Genomic DNA, 7879 nt, shown 5'->3' with positions numbered 1-7879 from the left:
CAGTCACCACCATGCTTTAAAAAAAAGGAGGCAGTTACCCAGTGATGTGTTGTATTGGATTTGCCCAAACATTTAGGCCAAAAAGTGTATTATTTTGCCTTGTAATTTTTCAGTATTACTTTAGCGCATTTGTTGCATGTTTTGGAATATTTTTTATTCTGTGTATTGGCATTCTTCTTTTCACTCTGTCATTTAGGTAATTATTGTGGAGTCAGTACAATGTTGTTGATTCATCCTCAGTTTTCTCCCATCATAGCCATTGAACTCAGTAGATGTTTTAAAATCACCATTGGCCTCATTGTGACATCCCTGAGCAGTTTCCTTCCTGTCCTGCAGCTCTGTTCAGAAGGACAACTGTATCTTTGATGTGTCTGGGTGGTTTAATACATCATCCACAACATAATTACTATCTTGACCATGCTTAAAGAGACATTCAATGTCTTATTTGTTATTGTTACCCATCTACCAATCACTGCCCTTTTTATGAGGCTTTTGAAAAGCTCTGTGGTCTTTGTAGTTGAATCTGTGCTTGAAATTCAATACTTGACTGAGGGATCTTACAGATGTTGTATGTATGGGGGACAGAGGAAGGGGTAGTCATTCAAAATTCATGTCAACCCCTATTATTTCATGTAACTTATTACGTGATTTGTTAAGCCAGATTTTGCTCCTAAACTAATTTAGGCTTGCCATAACAAAGGGGGGTAAATACTTAGGGGAGAGTGGGGTAAGTTGAGGGAAGGGTTAGTTGAGGCACCCACCCCTTGTTTTTGGGAAACCATACACACAATGAATCACGTGGGATTTTAACAAAGTCGAAATAATGTATTGTTTTATAGGTTTCATGGTGTTGTATCTAAACCAAAGTAGATAGTTTTGCCATTGTTTTTATACATCAGTTGGGGTCTCTATAAGCTACAATATGAGGTCTTAAACCTAGCATGTAAGTGCATCCATGTAGCTGTGTGGGCTAATATAGTCAAGTGTTAGCCTTAGGGTAAGTTGAGCCAATGGCCATTGGGTAAGTTAAGATAGTGGTTGTCAAACCCCATACAAATGGTCATGACATTTTGTCAGCTTTATGCATAATATGCGTATTTTTGCAATGTGTCATGCATATGAACAAAATATTTGTATTGTTACCAAGCAGACGTCACCGAGCACTGTGTACACACACATAAAACAAGCAGGGGTCTAGCCCCCCTTGAGATGATTGAAAGCAGCCAAGGAAGTGAGAGAAGGGAAGAAGTCCATTTGAGAAGCAAGATGTAACCATAAATGGACTGAATGACACTGAAGGGGTACATTGACAATAAAGAAAACGAATATGTATCTGTGCAAAAGAGAAGCTATGATAGAGTGGTAGAGGAACACAAGGTCTTATCTGATGACATGGAGTCAGTCTGAGCTTGCTAAAAATATAAAGAATCTTGCGGACCAGTTTCATTGACTTAGTAGCCTCAAATGCAGAGAACTGGACTATGAATTTGCACATTGAAGCAACGTCCCTGTCCCGGACAACTGGTCAAGAAATGGTAGGTAAGTGATATTGAACAGAGAGATCTATACCTGAAAGCAGGCATACATTTAAGACATACAATGTACCACACCCCCATTCCATGAATTAAACTTTGACCTACCAGCACCATCACCCACTGTTATAGGACACCATCACCCACTTACCCCAAGGCAGATCAACTTACCCTGTCCCTATGCTCAATTTACCCCATACCCGGGATAAGTTGTGCTAAGACAGCACTTTTTTCGGGGACAAGCTATGTTTTCAAAACTGTTATGTTTACATGAATTCCGATTTTTTTCCAGGGATACACAACATCCGGAAATATATGTACAGTTGAAGTCGGAGGTTTACATACACCATAGCCAAATACATGTAAACTAATAGTAAAAATTCCCTGACTTAGGTCAGTTAGGATCACCGCTTTATTTTAAGAATGTGAAATGTCTATCGTAGAGAGAATTATTCATTTCAGCTTTTATTTCTTTCACCACATTCCCAGTGAGTCAGAAGTTTACATACACTCAATTAGTATTTGGTAGCATTGCCTTTAAATTGTTTAACTTGAGTCAAACATTTCGGGTAGCCTTCCACAAGCTTCCCACAATAATTTGGGTGAATTTTGGCACATTCCTCCTGACAGAGCTGATGTAACTGAGTCAGGTTTGTAGGCCTCCTTGCTCGCTCACGCTTTTTCAGTTCTGCCCACAAATTTTCTATAAGATTGAGGTCAGGGCTTTGTGATGGCCACTCCAATACCTTGACTTTGTTGTCCTTAAGCCATTTTGCCACAACTTTGGAAGTATGCTTGGGGTCATTGTCCATTTGGAAGACCCATTTGCAACCAAGCTTTAACTTCCTGACTGATGTCTTGAGATGTCGCTTCAATATATCCACATAATTTCCCTTCTTCATGACGTCATCTGTTTTGTGAAGTGCACCAGTCCCTCCTGCAGCAAAGCACCCCCACAACATGATGCTGCCACCCCCGTGCTTCACGGTTGGAATGGTGTTCTTCGGCTTGCAAGCCTCCCCCTTTTTCCTCCAAACATAACGATGGTCAATATGGCCAAACAGCTCTATTTTTGTTTCATCAGACCAGAGGACATTTCTCCAAAAAGTATGATCTTTGTCCCCATGTGCATTTGCAAACCGTAGACTGGCTTTTTTATGGAGGCTTTGGAGCAGTGGCTTCTTCCTTGCTGAGCGGCCTTTCAGGTTGTCAATATAAGACTCGTTTTACTGTGGATATAGACACTTTTGTACCTGTTTCCTCCAGCATCTTCACAAGGTCCTTTGCTGTTGATCTGGGATTGATTGATTTGCACCAAATATGTTAATCTCTAGGAGACAGAACGCGTCTCCTTCCTGAGCGGTAAGACGGCTGCGTGGTCCCATGGTGTTTATACTTGTGTGCTATTGTTTGTACAGATGAACGTGGTACCTTCAGGCGTTTAGGAAATTGCTCCCAAGGATGAACCAGACTTGTGGAGGTCTACAATTATTTTTCTGAGGTCTTGGCTGATTTCTTTTGATTTTCCCATGATGTCAAGCAAAGAGGCACTGAGTTTGAAGGTAGGCCTTGAAATACATCCACAGGTACATCTCCAATTGACTCAAATGATGTCTATTAGCTCAAATGATGTCTATTATCAGAAGCTTCTAAAGCCATGACATAATCTTCTGGAATTTTCCAAGCTGTTTAAAGGCACAGTCAACTTAGTGTATGTAAACTTCTGACCCACTGGAATTGTGATACAGTGAATTATAAGTGAACTAATCTGTCTGTAAACAATTGTTGGAAAAATGACTTGTGTCGTGCACAAAGTAGTTTTTCAGTTAGTTGTCCTAACCGACTTGCCAAAACTATAGTTTGTTAACAAGACATTTGTGGAGTGGTTGAAAAACTAGTTTTAATGACTCCGACTTCAACTGTCGATACCTTTTGTTAGAAGGAATACTACATTTCCTTGACATAGTGATTGTGAAAGTAAAAAATATTCAACATTTAGTTTAGCTTTTACATTTGTATTAATTTGTAAACATTTGAAGAATTTTCTTTTCACTTTGACATAATTAAGTATTTTATGTAGATAATTGATAAAAAATGTATCTATTTAAATCCCACTTTGTAATGCAACAAAATGTAAGAAAAATTCAAGGGCGGTGAATACTTATGATACCCACTGTATTGCATGCAGCAAATCTCTGATTTTACTGAGTCCACAGTAGGGTGTCTTGAGAGAGGAGGCTTGCCTCTCTAATCCTCAAATAATACATTCAAAAAATAATCTCTAAAGACACACAAAGCGATCATGGGTGGATTGGCCATCTGGCAGTTCTGGCAAATGCCAGATGAAACATATTTTTGTTGGGTGGACTGTTCAAAATTGACTTTTTAAATCACAAAAGAAAGGGACATGGCCAGTTCAAAGTTAAACACACATCAGCAAAGAGACCTGCTGAGACTCATCAGTCGGCCCAGAACATGGATCATAAAAAACAGAAAGGTGGTGCTAAAAAGAGACAAAAAAAAAAAGGCTATTGAGCCTGACGCTGCTAAACGTGTAAAATTAACCAACTTATTTTCTAAAAGGTCTGGTCTGAGAAATGATGTAGGCGCATTGACAGATCAGATGATGCTGCAGAAGACAGTGCAGTCGAGGTAGGGAGAAAACAAAGACACACACTGGCACAGATTTAACCTACTGCTGCCAATTCATATTTTGTCCGTATATCATATTGAATAGTAGTTTTATTATCACATAGGCCTAATTATGGAAGGGGGGATTCGGAGGAACAGATATGACAGGTATCAACTTGCAATAGCCTTAAAAGTTGTTAGATTGGCTTTTATAACACATAAGCTAATAGCCATCAAGCCAATCAAATAAACTTTTATTGGTCACATACACATGTTTAGCACATGTTATTGCGGGTGTAGCAAAATGCTTGTAAATAGTAATTTAAAACATGAAACACTGGATTAATACATAATAGCTAAATAATCCTCTGTGAAAGGTCAATTCAGGGACTCTCTGTGTATTTAAATTGTTTTATCAATGTTTATTCTCTCCTGAATCTGAGTCTTCAGCCAGCGAGTGGGTCTTAATTTATGAGCTGTAGTAACAAGTGACTCTGGTGTCGGATTACATTACATAGCCACCGCCACTGGAGGCTGGAAAGTCCCGCCTATTTCCTGCCTAAGGCCTGTCACTTCTTGGCAGAAAGATACGCATAAGCTGCACTGTCAAATGAAGCAGACGCTGGAAATCTATCAGCATCCACATAAAGTACTCCTGCCATCGTTCTATGAGAAACACTGAAGGTTTTATATTGAATTCAATAGAAGAAAACAGAGAGAGCGGGAGAGAGAGATACTTATACTCCCAAAACATTAAGGAACTGCAGTCTCTCTCTCCTTTTCTTTTTATGTTTTCTGTAACTCATCCATTAGTGAATGAATAAACACATCTATTAGACAAAGAAGAAAATCACTGAATAAATGCCTTGTAGAGGACCATTGGTAGTTGTGTGTCTAACTTTCTCACTCATCATTATTCATGATTCATTCAGGACTCTCAGGAATCATGGTAGCATCCACATGAATGTAGAAGTGTTTAGAGACATATTCTATTCATACACACAATAAAAGTGACTCCAAAATAACACAATACATTATTTAACATTAATTTCTATTAGGCACAAAATAATCTGAAACGCAACCGAAGCAAACAGCAAACGCATCCAACAAGTTTGTAGAGTCACAAGCTTGATGTCATTATTGCATGCTAGGAATATGGGACCAAATACTAAACCTTTGACTACTTTAATACATAGCAGCAGACCACGTGAAAAATATGGGTAGGGTTAGGGTTGTAGAGAATTGAAGGACCGTGAATGTAATAAGAAACCTTAGGTGCTGGTTTAAGGCCGGTAGCAACCACTTGAGAATGTCCTGTCAGAACAAGGATGAGGCGGATGTCCAGGTTAATGAGAGTTTAACGGAAGAAGATGTCCACATGTACACACGCACGCACGCACACACACACACAAACACACACACACACACACACACACACACACACACACACACACACACAATCTGACCACTCATGGTTCAGATAACTGAGAATCATGTCCAGCGAGAACTGACATTGACTATGTGGTCATTTAGATGCATGCACAATTAAACATCAGACATACATGGATTCAGTCCACAGGAGGATAAGTTCAGCAGGAGGGGAAACTGTGGAAGTGCTCATCAGGATGTGGAAGGCACGTTTCTGTACACACAGCGTGCTGGGACATAGACCAACTGAAACTGAAGTTGCAGGAATCAAGACTGCTGATAGGCCGAACGAGATGTGGTGATAAGTATTTGGCGTCACCTTGACCAAGAAGACACTAACAAAAGTGGGGGTCCTCTGAATAGGAGACTAAGCTGCCTGACTAAAACTAACCATAAAGGACGGCTAGAATCAGCTAACTGAAGCTGGCCATTTTAATAACCGCCCTAAAATTAGTTGTACAGATTTGAAATCAACAACAAAGGGCAGCAAGGGCAGACAGTCACTGAGAGGAATGGCGTGAATACTTGTGGTCATCCAGAGAGGCAGAAATGTAGACCAGATGGGCGACTGGTCCAAAAGAAGGCCTGTCTTTTGGTGAACGTGGCCACCCCATCACAAAGGTTCTTGTGGTCAACAGACCAGGGCGACTGAAACTGGTATGGCCAGGGCAGATTGTGAAGGAGTTCTGGAATGGGCTGCCCCCGCTGCCCAGGAACAGGCAACATGAGTACCTCAATGGTGAGGGCTTGTAAGATGTCCCAGGGGAGGAGCAGGAGTCCTGTCCACCCCTGTTCAGCCAGAAACTGTGAAGCCACTAGGGAATCAGGAAACTCAGGGCTAAGATACTCTTGACCTCCTGGCGCTATAGACTTAGGACCTAGTAGGGCAAAAGGTGAAGTGTCTCCTACGAAAGGACACTGAACACCTCGGTCAGGAGGGTCCCCCATGGGGACGTCAGGAGGGTTCCCCACAGGGTCTCCCAAGGCTGAAACTAGCAGGAAACAGTTTGGAGGGGCTAGCAAGAACCCCAGGGCTGAGACCGGCAGGTTCCACCAGGCAGGGACTGACAGGGCCTGGACAGCAGATATTGACCAAGCCACTGAAGCAGAGACTGGAGGGGGCTCCCAGGGAGGAGCAGGGAGACGTCTTTGGAGAGCAAGTAGGCTGTATGTTGAAGATAGGAGTAGACAGATCCCACCAGAGAGGTCTGAGTGGCAGGGCTGGTCATGGCTCCTTCAGCAACTACAGACAGGGCTCCCGCATTATGGACCAACTGACATCCAGAGGTGTCAGCTGGAGTAGGTGTAGGGTTCTCCCTCAGGATGAACTCTGGTATCTCCTCCGTCCCTGAAGAAGGCTGTAGATCTTCCTGCTCGCGAATAGGCAGGGAGGTAAGGATACATCTTGGGTCCAGAACAGGGGTCGGCAGAACCTCTGTCACTAGAGATGGCACAACTGTGGGAACCAGTTGATACTCCGTGACAGGAGCTGGTTGAAGCACAACTGTGGGAGTAGCGAGCTGAAGCTCCATGGCAGGAGCCGGTGTAGTAGGCCCCACTACTAACTTGAGCTCCATTGTTGGAACCTGCTGGATCTGCACGGCTGGGGTCAGCTGGAGTACAGTGGTAGGGTGCTGCACCACGGTGAACTCTGGTAGCTCCTTTTGGCCCTGGAGAAAGCTGTAGCACCACTGTGAGGGACTCCACAGCATGAGTCAGATCCAAGACCGGGGCTAATGTTGACGCTGATGCAGAATGGCGCTGTGTCTCAAGCATTTAGGGCTCCCGAGTGGCGCAGCGGTCTAAGGCACTGCATCTCAGTGCAAGAGGTGGTTCGAATCCAGGCTGCATCACATCCGGGCCGTGGGCGGTGCACAATTGGCCCAGCGTCGTCCGGGTTTGGCAGGGGTAGGCCATCATTGTAAATAAGAATTTGTTCTTAACTGACTTGCCTAGTTAAATAAAGGTTCAATTAAAAAAAAAGAAATCTTTCGACATCTGGCATTAATGAGCTGGATGACAATCTCTGAGATGATGTCATCAACTTCTTTGTCAGCTTGGTGGCACAGGTCCTTGCACTCCCCCTCTAAGACGCCTTTCAGTTGTAAGAGGAGAGAACTATTGAAGGCTGAGACGCTCACACCTAAGTAAGTACATGGACTGTAGGAACCTTCCATCTTCTGGACTGCCTCAATGAGCACATCAATCTCGTCACACTGGCTGTGTAAACGACCTTTCCGGTTGTCACTGGCGATCCATGCTCAGGTCGACGCTGATCCCGGTGATCT

The sequence above is a fragment of the Oncorhynchus mykiss genome, chromosome 19 (assembly GCF_057628025.1).
Source record: "Oncorhynchus mykiss isolate SJ-2025 chromosome 19, ASM5762802v1, whole genome shotgun sequence".
Taxonomy (NCBI): Eukaryota; Metazoa; Chordata; class Actinopteri; order Salmoniformes; family Salmonidae; genus Oncorhynchus; species Oncorhynchus mykiss.
Note: the sequence above shows the minus strand (reverse complement) of the source record.